Raw genomic sequence first — 18,043 nt, 5'->3', positions numbered from 1 at the left:
TTATTAAGAAGGATTGAGTAATCCAAATATATATTAATTATAGTTATAAACTATGTAAAACAATGGTTACGTCATAAAGTTTTAACATTGACAATTTAATTATGTTTATATGTTTGAAATTCTAATCATGTTGTTCAGGATTAAAGTTTAAAAAAATTTTTTTCATGTTTTTTCAGTTACTTCGTTCGAAGCCATTGACAAAATAAAAAATCAATTGCTCCATTCATTTATTACGAAGGATTGAGTAATTCAAAGATACATAATTATAGTTGTAAATATTTACGGTAAATAAAATTCCTAATCGATTTTATCTAAGGCAATTTAATAATATTCGTACGCTTGATTGCTTCTTATGTTGCTCAGTGAAAACTAATTGAATGATCCATATACATAATAAAAATAATAATGTGTAAATATCACTGCTATGCAATTTTAATATAGATCATTTAATTATAAGCATATATTTGGATTTCTAATCATGCAGTTCAAGATTAACATTAAAAAAAAATTTCGTGCTTTCTCAGTCATCTGATTTGCAAGCACTAGTGAAGTAAAAAATCAATTGCTTCTTTTTTTCATTAAAATTTTTTTTGAATAATTTAAATAAATATTAATGAATTATAACCGTAAATATTTACAGTATATATAATTTCTAAGCAATTTGAACATGGACAATAAAATTATATTTACAGATTAGAATTTCCAATCAGGATTAATATTAAAAACATTTTTTTTCATTTGTTCTCAGTTATTTGATTTTCAAGCAATGGCAAGTTGAAAAATCAATTTCGTCGTTCTTTTATATGAAACCTATTAAATAATCTAAATGTATGTTAATGAATTAAAATTGTGAATATGTACATTAAATATAATTCCTAAGCGATGTGAACATCGACAATTAAATTATATTTTTACTATTTATTTCTAATCTTTCAGCTCGGGATTAATATTATAAACATTTTACCATGATTTCTCAATTACTTGATTTTTGACATCAGATTGAAAATAACCATATTCTTGGCTCATTTATAAAAAAGTTCTTGAATTATGAGAAAATATATTAACTATAATTGTAAAAATTAGAAGTAAATATAGTTCCTGAGCAGCTTTAACACAAATAATTTAAATATATTTTTATAATTAATATATATTTTTATATTGCATAATTAATTCAATTACTTGATTCTTAAGTAATGGTTTTAAAATCCATCGTGTAATTCAAATATGTGACAATAATGATGTAAATATTTACAGTAAATATCACTCCCGAACAATTTTAACGTATGCAAAATAAATATTTTAACATATTTAAGTTTAAAAATATGTTTTTAGGAATATATTTCAGAATTCTTTTTTTCATAATATATAACAATTATAATTTTCAAATGTATTATAACTAACATTTGGAAATTATGTAATATTTATGGGGTAAATATATTTTAAGTATCTTTGCACATTTTGATTTTTCATTTTGTTACTCAGGATTCATTTTATAAACCCTTTTTGTTATGTCTTCTCAGTTCATTGATTCGTTTAAAATGGCGATTTGCAAAACCAATTGAATAAATAAAATACAACAATACGGCAAAATAATTACAGTAAATACAGTTAATTTACAGTTAACATTGTGTAGTTCACGTATAATTTAAATACATTTATATATTTGGATTTATAAGTACGTTGTTAAGGATTAATTTCATAAATCATTTTTTCAAGTTTTTTCAGTTAAATGAAAAATTAATAAATAAGGAATAAAGAAGCGAATGTTTATATATATGGAATTCTTTGAATAATCCAAATGTACATTAATTATTTACCCTAAATGAAATTCTTAAAAAATATATACAATTAGATAAATATTTGAATTTTTAATTGTTATTATCACTTTAACGTACTATCAAAAAACAGTTGTTACTAATTACACATAAAATGAAAGCACGCTATCTAATTCACAATATTGCTAGTGATACTCACTTTATCTTATTCTCAGATTCTTCCTGATAAAGTAGATATTCTTAACTAAAAGAATCAAGCGATTATTAAAAAAAAAAAAAACACAATGAAAACGACTTAATTATTTTTCATGGAACATCGCCTAAGTTGCCATTCTCTTTAAAGTAAAACTTAATAAGAGTATTACAATCACTTCAGATCACTTCAATTAATAAATTAAAAATGTAACAATCACGATTAATTTTATTAACTCTTCTTCACATATTTTCAGTCAATTGGGTATAATATGAGAAAAACACAACTACTTCGATTTAGTAGGAACAACATTTGACGCAATGCTAAACGAATAGAATTTAGTTGTTGTTTATTTAGTTATTGTTATTAGTAGTTGTTGTTATTTGTTTTAGTTGTTGATGTTTATTTAGTTGTATTTAGTTTCAATAACTTTTCTTTATAATGCAATAAAATCTGGCGAGCAGCTATTTAAACGATCGAACACTTCGTTTGTTTATTTGTGGCTTGAAGTTAGACTCGCAGAAAATGCCGTTCATGGGTTAAATTTAGTAGGAACAACACAACCTGTGACGTAGGCTATATTATACCCAATTGACTAATAAGTAATGATGAAATGAAAATTGAAAAGCCTCATTATTTGTATATTCTTTTGAAAGTTTTTAAATGACACGACAATTGTAATTTTTAAGTATTCGTAGTAAATATACATCATCAACAATTTTTGACGAAACTAAAAAATTTTTGATGAAAAATTGAGAATAAAGAAGCGAGTTGCATTGTTTATTTATTTGGAAGTCATTGAATAATCAAAATATACAACAATTATAATTGAAAATATTTACCCTAAATGAAATTCCTAAAAAACATATACAATTAGATATATATTTAGATTTTTAATTGTGACAATCACGATTAATTCTATAAACATTTACATTTTCTCAATTAATTGCCTCATAAGTAATGACGATTTGAAAATTTAAAAACCTCTTCATTTGTATACTTTTTTGAAAGTTTTTGAATGATTCCATTACACAACAATTGTAATTTGTAATTATTCTAGTAAATATACCTTTCAAACAGTTTTTAATGCGTACGTTTCAGTTATATTTATTTGTGTTATTTACATAATTTGTCATTTTGTTATCCAGGATTAAATTTCAGCATTTTCTTATGTAATATATTAGCTAACTAAATTCATAAATAAAGGTAAAAAACAAAACTAAACGAATTAAGATAAAACGAGTGGTAAAGGAAAAAAAATTAATTCAATTAAAACTTATGTTCATATTAGTTATCACGAAGTTATAAGGTTATAACGATTTAGATAATTGAAAAAAATAGTTCTGAATGTACTGAAAGCATAATCATAACTATTTGAATTAATTATAATTAATAAACTTAAAGACATTACACTTAGATTTAAAATGATAAAGCTAAGTTTAGTTTGGTCATATTATCTCCATATGCATGAAAAATAAAATATTTTTTTTTTTAAATTTAATAATATGTAGTTGAATAATTTGATAACTTGTTAATAAGTTCAATGCTTTTTTTAAATATTGTTGATAAAATATATAATATTGCATGCTTGAAAAAGATTAATACAGGTTTTATGGAAAAAATGAATACCAAAGTAAAAGATATCTTTTACGACCAACCTTCATAGAAGCACAACCCCCGATTCTAACTGTAAAAGTTTTATGGGTAAAAAAGTAGCAAGTCAGTTGAGTTTGTATAAGTTAGGAACATATTTTTTCATTGTCTATGTTTAAAGTTCCATAACTTAGAATTTGATTGTTTAGTAAATTCATATTTTAACAATTTCACAATGTTAAGATATTAAATTCTGCACAGCATATTATTTTCTTAAAAAAATTGCAATTTAGTATTTTAATTAACAAGCTATTTTGTTGTTTTAAGGAAGTCCTTAGATCACTTACAGGTAACAAAAATGGATTAAGTGAATCATTTAAAAAATGCACACTCGAGAATTATTATTATTATTATTTTTTTTTTTTTAAAGTGAGGATAGAATGAAGGAGATAAATAGGTAGATTGATAGATTCAATATTCAAATTACAAAGCACTGTTTTAAGTACTTAATTCAAAATTGAAGGTCATCAATTAGCAGACTTCCTAGTATCGTTTCAATAATTTAAAACTTTTTTTTTTATGACCACAATATTTATACAATTTCTTTCATCTGTTTTGAAATGTTGATTACAAATTAAAACAGATAGCAATGTTCGTTCTCATATGAGTTATAATATGCAAAAAAATGGAATAATTTAAAATGCAGCATTTTGATTGATTAATGTGTAATTGTGACGTAAGAAACATATTTTGGCTATACCACTCTTAAAACTAGGTTTAAATAGTTACTTGGCTAAAACTGAAACGTCTTATCTAAAATCAGGTTAGCACTGCTAAAATTATTTTGAGAATCAGCTCCATAAATAACGCTTCAGAGATCAGAAAACTCAAGAACAAAATATTGCTAAAAAAAAATGAAAAAAAAACTTTTTTTTCGTAATAACCTAATTGGAAATTATTTGTTATATTTTAAAATAAAAACTTTATATTTTTAAGCACTGTTGATCTCTGTTAAATTTTATCTCTTGTACAAAAAAGAAGTATCAGAACTCTTTGCTCCATTTTAAATTGTGTGAAGTCTTAAAAGTTTAAATATTTAATTAAATATTTCTATGCTTCGCTCATCCTCAATCTTCAACGTTCGGAGACAATTTCGTTAAAGTAAGAAAAAAGAATACGCTTTCAATTGAAAAAAATTACATAAACAGCGTTAGGAAATTAAAAAAATTCTTTAAAAAAATTAAAATGCAAACGATTACTTGAACCGGGCATTCAATGGACAGTTTGCTTAAAACATATGATTCAATTTTCTCCCTTTAAAAGTTTTATTTTTGTATAAAATAAACAAATCAGAACAAAAAAATTTTATTTAAATTATTTCTTCCATAAGCGATGTTAAGTTGCTATTAACTAAAATGATTTCTTGAGAAATTTCGTATAGAGCATTCAAAACGTTTTATTATTTTTTTTTACATAAAATAGGGCATAATTTATTTTTTCTGCGAAAATATTTTCTAAAACAATCGTTGTAAAGATGGGAAAAACTTAAAATGATTCTTTTGAAAATTTCTTGTAACAAACCAATTAATATAAAATATTTCCCATCCATAAATCCTTAACATTAGGCGATAACAACTATGAAGGAAGAAAAAAGTGTTTTTTTTTAACTTTAAAAAAAAAAAAAAAAAAAAAGCGTGTCTATAATTAGCACACTGAAATTAGAGAATTTGAAAGCGAAATGATATAAAATATTTTTCGTTTGCATAACTAAAACTTTCAAAATTGCAAAAAATTATAATGATAAAATAATTACTAACAAATAATTACAAGGTATTTATTGAATACTTAAATATTTTGCTAAAATATATTTTATAATTCTTTTAACACTTTCTTTAACCTAATAAGAATAACAATTTTCAGTGAATTAGAGAATTTAAAGAAGAAATGTTGCAAAAAAATTCTTCCTTTTTTATAATGAATCAGAATTTTGACAATACAAAAATAATTATTTAAAATTATAATTACTGAATCGTTTTATTAAAAAATATGGTTTTCCTTGCATTTTAAAGTGATAACAGCGCAATATTTTTTAAAATATTTTCATTAACTAGAGTGCACAAGATGTTTTTTTTAATAATAATTATTCACGTCAAGGCATTGGAGATTCTGATTAATTTCAAAATATTTTCATCAAAATACGGATATATATTTCACAAACACTTTAATATTTGAACAAAACAGTTTAAAAAATATTATCAGTAACAAAATGGGATAAGCGCTTTATCGTCTGATTTCCTTAAATGAACGAAGTAATCATTTAAATTTTAATTTAATGATACATTTTTGTAATGTTTTCTTATAATTCAGAAACGTTGTAAACAATTTCCAGAATTGCATTAAGTCAGCATATATATTGCAAATATAAAATGCAATAGAAATACCACAAGAGATAGACAAAATTATGAATAGATAATTAATAGTGGATGAATATGAATAATAATACTTCAAAATAAAAATCTGAAATTTTTAGAATTGTTACAATGTTAAATAAAATTAAATATTAACTAATATTTTTTTGGTGCTTACATAATTTGACAACATAACATTTAAAAGACATAATTCTAAAAGTAATAATGAAAGTAAAATGCAATTATAAATGAAAAACATTAATTGCTCTTTACATATTAATTCCCTTATAGATAAAAAAAGATTTCAAAAGTCTCAAGTAGCATTTTTTATATGTGATTCGATTTCAATTTTTCAGATTTTGTTTTATTATTCAGATTTTATTGTAAATTTCTTGGATAAGTCAAATTTTAAAACTGGAAGTTAAAGCAGTTTTTCCAAGTTAAATTTCTTACGAGCAACTATTTAAACTTTTTTTTTCATTTAGTAAAGACAAACATAATAAACAATCTTAAGTTATGCATACATGGGGTTAAAAGTTTAAGTAAATGAGATGAAAAAATAAAAACTTTATTGTGCCTGCACGAAAAAAAAATCTCGTAAAATTACTGTATTGCATGATAATGAAATTCCTAGTAAAAAAAACCAATCGTAATTCTGGTTAAATATACGGTATTTAAATTCTTCATGGTTCACCAAGAATTCTGGTTTTCAAAATTATATTTCTCTTTACTCAAAATTTAGTAAAAAATACAAAACAGAAAAGTAAAATTTACGGAAAAAATGGTTTTTATGCCATGCTCTTAGGTATCAAGAAAATTACCAAAATTTTACCTTATTTAACCAAGTTTTATCACACATTATAGAAATAATATTTTATTGTTTATTTTGCCGAAATCATTACTGAAGTGTTTCGGTAAAAGTTCTTGAGTTTTTTGGTGTTTCTATAGAGTCACAAACACGGTAAATTTTACCATACACAATTTTGACCGTACCTTTTTTTTCAGTGTGTGAGTATTTGAATGAGGAAAAAAAAAAGGAAGCTTTATTTTGAAAAAATCGCCATTTAAAATTTAAGAAAATCGTATCTCGTCCATATGCGTGTCAATGCAGTGTGTGATGTACCCTTCACATTTTTATTAATTTAAACTTATATTTTTTAGAACAATATTTTGAATGCATATATAGTTGTATTTTTAAAAAAATTATTTATAACTTTATATTTCTTTGATATAAAGTGGAAAAACTAAGAGCCCATTTAATTTGATTAGGAAAAACGCTACTGAATAATTTTAGAACTTCTGAGTTTTTTTCAAAATTGTAAAGCAATATAATTAGGCAGTTATTAATTTTTTTTTTTAATTTTATTCTATTTTTGTTTTAACTAACCAAAATTGGATAGGATGAAACTTAAAGATTCTATTTAACGTAAATTACATGAAAAGGAAAATATTTTCCCGTTATTCTAGATACAGAGAAACGTAAAATACTAAATTATCTTACAGAAAATATTGATATGGGAGTTCTATTATGATAATTTTGTCAGAAAAAAAACCGTTGAAAGTCTAAAATACTGCTCATTTTATTTTTTCCATTCTGATTAGGCTACGATCATACAAGAATTTACACATTTCGAATTTACTTCGCTATTCCGAATTTACATATATCGAATTGTTATGAATTTACATATTTCAAAAGATATCGCAAAGTAAAATGAGTAACAATTATAAATTTATTTGTGAAAGTTAAATAAAGATGGATAAAAGCGTCGATTTACTTTCTCCCGTTTGAAGATTGAGTTTGGATGCTATGAAAGAAGGTAACGCAGCAAAACTGCACCGTTTTATGGTTCAAGATCTTAATGTTAAGGTTTAATATTAAAAAAAAAACGATGTTTTCCCACTGTGCTTTGGTGAAAGTTTAAAAGTTGAAAGAAATTAAATTTGAATTATTATTATAAATGAATAAATTCAACGCAGTTCTCAGCGCGCACTGCAAATTCTTTCAACTTTCGAAAGTTAAACAATCGTTTGAGTGACAACTTCCGAACAATACTGTAAAATATATCTCTTAAGTGAATTCATTATTTTTTATTTCATAATAATTCTTTTATCAACATTTTAAATAATTCCATTCAAAAAACAAACTGCAGTAGAAAAATTTTAAATTTTGAAGAAGAATAAATTGCTATTCAAAATTTTTTCTAAACTTAGGGAAAACCGTTATGTTTTAAATGCACCAATCAGCTAAATTTTCAAACTCATAATTCATATGAATTATTTTGACCAAAAGTTAAAATAGAAAATTCAGTTAACGCATCGTGGGAAATTAGTCTGTATTAAAAAAAATTTTTAAATACAAATTGTTTTTGAAATATTTTAATTCAGCACAAAATCGTTTGCTTGAAACAAATAAAGGACTATAAAAATTATTCCACTTTTCTGATTAAAACTGATTAAACTTTTGCTGTTTTCGAACGACAACGTGAGAACAGTTTGGAGAGCATTCTAATTACTCCAAGTCGGGGAACTCCCCCATTGTTATAGTTCTGACACAAAAATAAAAATAAATTCCTTTCGATTAAATTTTTCGAATTTTTCGTTTTAATATATAAAAACTAATCTCAGATTTTATTTTATTAACAGTGTTTTCTTTTAATTTAATTTTCCATTATCAAATATATTAACTAGAGGTTTTAGATAACTAATTTGATTAAATAGTAACACAAATTATTGAATGTAATGTAGTATCCTTATTGTTTTATGATGTTTTTAAGAAGCTCAATGTATAAGAAGAACAAGTCTTTTATTATCAAATATATATATATATATATATATATATATATATATATATATATATATATATATATATATATATATATATATATATATATATATACATAAATAAATAAGCTTGTAGAACTAGATCAGAAAAATCACTTTACACAGAAAGGATTTAAATTATTGCTTGAAATGTAGAACCAAGGCCAAATAAAGTGACAGTAGTTTTTTTTTTAAAGTTTCTTAAAACGCAATTTTTTCACAGATTTTGTTTTATTTCCATGTTTAACAAACGCGTGATAATTTTCCACTGTTTTTTCTTTATTTTTTTTTTAACATTTCATAACTGTCATTGAATAGCGACGTGAATAATACAAGAAAAATTCATATGAAATTTATTTTGAGTTTACGATTACCAATGGTCAACTCCGTAGTCTTGTAATTTCGAACCCAATCCAGAAGACAAGGAATCTCTTGGATCAAGTAGTGGGAGAAATTCGCCTTCACGGAGGTCTCTTTTATGGAACTAACCCGAATTTGCGTTACATGGAGAGGAAAACCTCCCACGATTAGCCTGATAGCCAGAGGACTCTAACCCATGATTCGTGTACCACTATGGATATTTTTCACTGTGGTCAGTACAAGCCGGGTGCGGAATTTGAATTGACCAGCCATCTCTGGGATTTGAATCCCGTCACCTCATTCGGAGGCTAACTCTACACGAGATATCCCGTGATCCACCATGACTCCGATTTTCCAGTAATAAAATGAATACAAGAAATTTTATATTAAGGAAATGAGAAGGTTTATAATATGAAAAAAAGAAAAACTCAATATATTTTATACTAGAGTCGTGATGGCTTAAAGGATAGAAGCCGTCGCGTTCAAATGAGGTGATCCGGGTTCGAATCCCAGCAATGGCTGATCGATACGAACTCTGCATCCAGCTTGCACCCATCACAATGCTGACGTATAATATCCTCTGTGGTAGACGGATCATGGCATAGAGTCCCCTTGTCGTCAGGCTTACCGTGGGAGTGGTTTTCCTCTCCATGTAACGCAAATGCGGGTTAGTTCCAACAGAAAATCTTCCACGACAGCAAATTTCTCCCAATTCTTGATCTAAGAGTTCCCTTATCTGCTGGGTTGGGTTCGAAACTACTCGGCTACGGAGTTGAACATTTGTAGTAAACCCGAAAATTGGGTCGGCTGATCAACGACGGTTACGAAATAAAATACACTATTTATATCGAGGCCATCTTTGTCCTTTTGAAGAAGTGGAACACTCAAATATTTCATATTTCTTTACAGATTATGGCTCGTGTTTTTAGAATATAATTTCAATACATATACCAACGTTATTCAGTGTTTAAAAAGTCCTTATAATATGTATATATATATATATATATATAAAAATCATAGTTTAAGTACCTAATTTGCGTGTTCTAATGCTTAATCTTAAAAATAAATGTTTATTATGATTTTCGAAATTTGCAATTACTTAACAGTAGCAAAACAGAGTTTACTAATTTAATGTCTAAACAAGGAAATAGTAAATTGCATTTTTGCTTTAAAAACACAATTTTTGTTTCTAAAATATGTACTGCTATCTCGTTTTCTTACAATTTTAATCGTATTTATTCATCAAGTTATGGAATCATATTTATCTTACAGAAGGGGATTAAAATAACAATTTGAAGAATATACTTTTATAATTGGAATCAAACCAAAATTTAAGATAGAAAGGAGATCAAAATATTATTTGATGAATAAAAAAGGATTGTTGTGAAACAAAGCTCGAGCAAGGTGTATTTTCTCAAGAAAAACGTCAATTATTTTTGTGCTCACTTCCGAGTACTCTTTCAAGGATCTTTTTTTATAAAAGTTCTTAAAAAAATAACAATTATCTTTTAACACAATAGTGTCGAAAGCCTTATGAAATATTTATTTTTAAATGCACTTATCAATAATTATTGCTCTAATCACTAATTATTTTATGATAAAAGTCTTTCCTTTACTAATAAAGTACCCATTTAATTACAAATTATTATATTCCTTTTGAATGTTGAACATATGCCTAGTTCAAAATATTTAAATACTGCTTGATCACTTAAATTTAAAATTTAATTATTATTTGTTCCTTTCAGTATTTTTATCTCACTAAATAATCATAATTAATTTAATTGCTATAGTATTATTGTTTTTTTTATTTTAATGTGTGCAAAATTTAAATTATAAATTAATTCATTCTTTTAAATGCATATTACTATTATTACGCTTTTTAATTTTAACGTTTGAATGGTACTATGTTGCAGTACTATTTTAATTACCGTACTACTTTGACTAGTTGCTGTTAAATTTTTTTCATTTTAGTTTAAGTAACTCTTTTTAAAGTGTTTTAAGAAATTTGTTTTGATTTTAACGTTTGTATGTTTTATCTCTATCCATTCAGATACAGTTTTAAACTGAATGCATATTTCTAAATATTTATGTATTTTTTGTTCACTTATATGAATTATTTTAAACAAGTATTATATCTTTAGATCAGATAGAGTATACATTATCTGATCTTATATCTTTATCCATATATCTTTATTCTTACATCGTTATCTTTATATATTTATTGATTCAAATGCAGTTTTAAATTGAATGCATACTTCTAAGTATTTGCGTATTTTTTGTTCACTTATATGAATTATTTTAAATTAGTATTATATCCTTAAATCAGATTAGGTATACAATAAAATGGTTAAAAATTTATTATTAATTTGCAACTTTTTACTTGTTTTAAGATTTTATTGCCTCTAAAATTCAAAGTGATTGTAAACTAACTATATTTTTCAAATTAATAACTAATCAATTTCAACTTTAATCATATTTATAAATTCCTTGTTTAGTTAAAAAAAAATTAAATATTTATTAGTGTAAACTTAGTGCTGTTAAAAATATTAAAATTATTATTTTGCTTACATTTTATTTAGAATAATGATTCCTTTATTTTAGCATTTTATCATGCTAAAATGCAAATTATAAATTTACTTATTTTTTTATTTGCGTTCCAAATAATAAAATTTCAAGTAAGTGCAGAAAAGGAAGTTATAAATTTATTATTGATATTTTGTTACGTTTACTATCTTCGGTTTTTATGAATTGATTATTTTATTCTTTTAAATCTTTTCATTCCTTTTTTTAATTATTTTTCCTTTTAATTTCGAAATTTTTAATCATATTTATGAGTTCCTTATTCTTTCGAATAACACCTATGTTTTTTTCTAATTTAAATGCGAAAATATTTGAAAATTATTTTTTCACTTTAATACACTTTCTTTTCAATTTTTTCTTTTGTTATGTGTTTTGAGGAATAATTGCAAATTTATTATTCCTTTAGTTAAAACTTTTCAGATAATTTCTTTTTAATTTTACTGTATAAATACACAATTATCAAAAATTTTAAAATAATTTTCATAAATAATTTTTTTAATAATTTATTTTAAAAAATAATTATATTTTCATCAAAATACAAGTTTTCTTCCCGTTTTCCTTGCTTTTAACGCAATTTTTTTTCTGATCTTCACAAAATTTTTCCTCTTACTTACATTTTTCTAAAAATTCATATTTTAAGGGCTAAGTACTTCGTTTTAAATATATTTATTGTGCTTCGATTTTGAATGAATAATACAATTAAATAATTTCTTTTGAATGAAGGAAGGTAAGTAAAAAAGATTTTATGACAGAATAATACAATGTTTGGAATATATTAATACCCGCTTTTATTTATTATTTATTTATTTTTTGATAACTACTTACATGAAAAAAGGAATTAGTAAAGCAAATACATTCAATAACTCCTTGACAATTACAAAAACGGAAGTTCTTTAGTTTTTGATATTAATTTTCTTCGTACATCTTTTCTCTTGCAATATATATATATATATATATATATATATATATATATATATATATATATATATATATATATAATTTCAATAAGTTTGTAATTAACTTTGAATAAATTGTGTTAATTATTGCTCATCACGTTATAAAATAATGAAAATAAAAAAATTGCTTTTGAATCATAATAATTATTGTGTTAAATGAGTCATGCACTTGATCCAATTCCGTATCACCAATTTTAAATATTAATTAGTTTGATCATTGAGCGCAATATTTGTTGATAAATAATATCAAACATTATATGAAATGATTGATTAAATTGATGAATGATTGTACTGTGCCTCACTTCAAGCTTGAATTAATAGAGATGAATATGCTTTTAATCGCCAATAAAGTTAATAACATCATTCTGTTGTGCATAGTACGCTTCATTAGATTGTGCTGATTATTTCATTCAATGAACCCTTACTATGAAAGGAGAATTATATCGAGTTAGTTGCCTTGTTATTAGTTCGATGAAGATAATAAAGCAATGAATGTATTTATAATAATGAATTTTATCAATTTGGTAAAAAAAATATGCGTTTAATTTTTTTTAAATTTAATAAGTTTGCATAGTTTTTAAATAGATTATGTAAATTACTTGAGTAAGAATATTTAAGTTGAAGCTAAGTCAAAATTTATCTTTATTATTCTCTTTAACTTGCTTAAAAGGAAAATCTCACGGAATTTATTTTATACTTTTAGTTGCGGAAATTTCGAAACATTTTCTTGAAAGTACGAAAGTTAAATAAACTTTAGGAAGAAAAACGTTTCTTAGATAAGCGGACTTCTTCATTTCGTATTTGGAATATTGACTAAATTAGTTTTCTTTGTTCATTTTACCTGTTATTGATTATTGACTATTTAACAAATTAAAATAATTAACTGCAGATTTTAAAGTAAAAGTATTAGAGAGTTATAAAAAATTAAATATTTAGGCATTGGCTAGTTCCCAGTTTCAAATATTTAAAATATTTAACAGTTTTAAAAAAAAAACAATTTAAACTACTAACAAGTAATAATTTAGTAGTTTAATACAGTTAATAATCAATAGCAACTCAAGTGAAGAGATTATGCCTAACCACGTGATTTCAATGTGATATTATTGGATATCTGTAAGCCACGTCACACGTGTGTGTCGAACGTAATTTGTTTCTGAATCCACAAATGCTACAATTTACCTACGATGACGTTACTTGCAAGCATCCAAATTATTTTAAATAAAAAACTGAAATAAGAAAATACGTAAAGCTTGAATTGTAAGAATGACTAAAAAAATATTTAATATTCGTTTTCAAACTTATAAATAATTTGCAATTTTTCTAATTTTATATTAATGTTAAAAATAGATTTAAAAAAATATGTTCTACAGTCAGACTTCTATTTAACGAATTTCCATTTTAGAATCTCACTATTTTGCGATTTTTTTCGAAGAACCAAGAATATTTCGGAAACTTCTTTCTAAAATAACTTCCAAATAGCAAAGTGAATTTTTTATTTAACGAGTTTTTCTTTGGGATTCACTTTCCCTATTTCCCAAAATATTTCAGAACGTTTAAAACTTGTTAACGCATTTTATGAAGAAAATGACCTTGAATTGATTTTCGCAGTCACTTAACTTTTAGAGAAAGCAGTCAAAAATCCATTTCCCTTTTTGTCTGCATTTTATGCAGGAATCTACACCATACACCAACTTACGAGAAAATATAACAGAAATTTCTAAATCATGGAACTATGATGATCGTACTATTCAACGTATCGTTCTATTCGTATCAGTTCTGCTTAAGCTGGATTCTTTATGTCAGCACGGAGAATTTGGAAAGTGCGGAAAACGAGGATGATATTTCCTTAGAAGAACTTAAAAAAATTGTGGGTGCAGCTAAGAGAGAACCACGAAATTAACGATGATGTACTGATTAATGATTTTCTTTTTATTGATTCTAAAGCTGCAACAGCAGAAACATTAACTGAATCGGATATTTTGGACAGTGTAAAAAATAAAAACAATACGTCAATAAATTTCGAGGAAGACGAAAAATATGAAGAATTCACCGAACATTCGTATAATGAAATGTTAAAATAATTTGAAACAATTCGATAGTATATAATAATTTACAAAGTAAAGGTGTATCAATTGCTATTTTAATTTTGTCTAATGTTTATGAATTTAAAACCTGTTTTATGATGTTTAAGTATTTCAAGTGGTGATTTTCTATTTAATGAATTTTCCACATAATAAACTTTTTATCGGGATTTAGTGACTTCGCTAAATCGAGGTCCGACTGTATATCAATAAAACTTGATACTCCGTTTGCTTAACAGAAAAATAAAATACGTGAGTATTACTTTATCTGTATCTACATAAAACTAGAAAAACTTTTTTTTTATACCAAATTAAAAGTCATTTCAATGCACTTAGCATTAGCCAAAAAAAAGGAAGTATTTTTAAAAAAAAAAAGATAATAAGATTTTCTCCTTCATTTAAATACCCTAATAAAAAGCTCTTTAAGATAAAGAGTAAAAGGCATTGAGCATTATATCATCTTATAACATCATACCTTTAAAAATAGTTTTCTTGAAAAAGTGTATAAAAATATTATATAAAAAAACATTTTCACAAAGTCTTATCAATAGTACTTCTTTAGCAATAATTAGGCAGTCTTGAGTGCACAGAGTAGGTTGCTCGGAATTACAAATCGACAATTCGAATATTTCTCCAAGGCTGGGAGGATAATGGATCCTTTTTTTTTTAAAGATATAAACGCTGTGTTACAGCCATTTCGAGTTTTATGGTGGAAACGGTGGCAAAGTCGGAGGTGTGCGATGAATCAGTAATCTTTTTGACCTTGTAATCAATTAAAAAGTCATTTTTATGAAAGAGAACTCTGTGATAACACGCTCATTAGAATCTGGACGTTCTTTTTTTATGAGAGTTGTTTGAGCAAGACTTAAGAAAATGCCTGTGATATCTTTTGATATCATTTCATTTTATTATCAGTTGTGAGCAGATTGATTTATAACGTAATATTAATTCTATTACTTTATTAGTTTGTATCCCCCTGCCACCAATTGAGAAGGCAAAAAAAAAAAAAAAAAAAAAAAAAAAAACTTCTATATCCATTTAATTCCGCTAATTTATTCATATTTTTATTATTAATTTCTCCATCTGTAAATACTATGGGCTAATTGAAAAATTCCTACTCTGTGGAAATGTTGCTGGCATTTCACAGTTCATCGTCACCTATATAATGTCGTAGGCTAATTGAAAAAGTCTGGCTCATTGCAAGCGTTGCCAACATTTTTTCAGTGCACCTTCACTATATATAATTCCGTTTGCTAATTGTAAAAAATTGTCTCTTTGTAAACGTTGCCAACATGTTGCAGTGCACAGACACGGTGTATACTGTCGTAGGCTAATTCGAAAAGTCTGCCTCTTCGCAAATGTTGCCAACATTTTGTAGTGCATCGTCACTAGATTCATAATGCCGCTGTCTAATTGAAAAGTCTGGCTCTTTGCAAACGCTGCTAACATTTTGCAATGCACCGCCACTGTCGATAATGTCCCCCGCTATTTGAAAAAGTCTGGTTCTTTGCAAACGTTGCCAACATTTTGCAGTGCACCGCCACTATGCATAAAGAAGTTGGCTAACAGAAAAAGTTTGGCACTTTGCAAATGTTACCAATATTTCGCAATGCACGGTTACTATACATAATTTCGTTAGCTAATTGAAAACGACCAGCTTTTTTGACGACGATGTCGGCATTTTGTTTTCTTATTTACTTGATATTTTTAGGGCTTTTCGCATCACTGCGGTTATTCAGACATGATTACGTCTCTCCTATACCCATCTTAAGGCAAACAAATAAGATTCTGCCTCTTATCTATTTATTGTGCAAACCACCTCAAAGTGGAATCACAATTATTTCATTATTAGAATTTATTTGGGTAAGGATTTTCATATATAGGGGAGAGTCGGGTAGCTCCGCCCAGCGGGTACCCCCGCCCAACGTCAATTTCATATGTATAGAATACTTTCTCAAGTCAATGTGCCATCGGACATTAATTGTTATATTAAAAAGAGATTATTTTCAAAGTTTCAAGTATTTATGCGGCTGTTAACATGGTAAACAATAGTTTTGAAAATATGTTGAATACAGTATTCATGAAGTTAAGAAAAATTGGTTGAATGTTTCGTTTAAACTTCATTTTAATACTTATCAGATAATTTTTTCTATACATACAGCATTAAAGTATGTAGTCTTAGGTTTAATTTGCACGAAGAAAGAAGTTTATTTTTGAAAAATTGTTCGAGTAATTACAAATTTACAAAAAAAATTTAATTTCGGGTAGTCCCGCTCACATGAATGTCAGGTATCACCGCCCAATTTTATTTCGTTGATAAATGTACGGTTGCAAAGATTATTATTTTATTGCTTCAAATTTGAATGTTATATGCATTTTTAACAACAAATATTGTTGTTATTAAATGATTGTTATTAAATGATAGAATTCACTAAAAGTACATAAATATGTAATAAATAAAATAATTTTTTGATAAAAATGATAAATGAGGTTCATCTATTGTCAATGCATTGGTCACTTTCATTTACTCCTGAAAAAACAGCCAAAAAACATAATTTTTGTAACTGGGCGGGGCTACCCGACGCATTTTGAAAAGAGCTGAAAAACATGTTTTTTTAAATTTCTATTTTTTTAAGTTAAACTATTCTTTTTTTGGTTTATTCTCTTTGCATTATTTAATTATATGGTCAAACAATAGAAACATACAAAAATATTGATTATTACTCAATATTATACAGAAATATAAGCAATACTCCTTAAGTGAGCGGGGCTACCCGACTCTCCTCTACTGTTTAGCAATTATAAAAATCTATATCTAGATATGAAACCAAGTTAATGATATCAAAAATGGTTGATCATGTTTTTTTTGTTTTGTTTTTTTAACTATCAAAAATGGTAGCTAAAATAAGAAAATATTTGCTTAATTTAAAAGCAAAGTAATAGCATTTTAATAAATTTTTGATTTAAAAAAATTGAAAGCAGAAAGACTAGACTTATTAGAAAAAGTATGCAACTATGCATTAAGTATGCAGATTGAGCAATAAGTAAGAAAACAGCTGATATCCAACGCAGGACAGATTTTTAGATGTTATCTATAGAATAGTGTCTTCCTTTAAGATATTTCTTAATATACATTTCTAGAATCCTCAACAGTTATGAAAGATATGTTACCGTTAATCCGTTATAGCTAGAAGTTTCATGAAATAACAAGAAAAGTCAGTTATAGTATGTAAAATTATTGTATTCTACGATTTAACTAGGTATTCTATAGAATAAC

The 18,043-nt window shown here is 25.5% G+C and overlaps 1 protein-coding gene and 1 long non-coding RNA gene across 7 annotated transcripts in view; one reads left to right on the top strand and one right to left on the bottom strand.

Annotated features, from left to right (window-relative positions):
* The window catches only part of LOC139426203 (uncharacterized), a 355,230-nt gene that overhangs the window by 260,865 nt on the left and 76,322 nt on the right, over nucleotides 1–18,043 (bottom strand). The window lies entirely within an intron of this gene.
* The window catches only part of LOC107449509 (paired box protein Pax-6), a 198,361-nt gene that overhangs the window by 111,822 nt on the left and 68,496 nt on the right, over nucleotides 1–18,043 (top strand). The window lies entirely within an intron of this gene.

The sequence above is a fragment of the Parasteatoda tepidariorum genome, chromosome 10 (genome assembly GCF_982258835.1).
Source record: "Parasteatoda tepidariorum strain Cologne lab strain chromosome 10, Ptep-v5.0, whole genome shotgun sequence".
Taxonomy (NCBI): domain Eukaryota; kingdom Metazoa; phylum Arthropoda; class Arachnida; order Araneae; family Theridiidae; genus Parasteatoda; species Parasteatoda tepidariorum.
The sequence above is the reverse complement of the archived record's forward strand: the minus strand, read 5'-3'. Positions and strand labels throughout refer to the sequence as shown.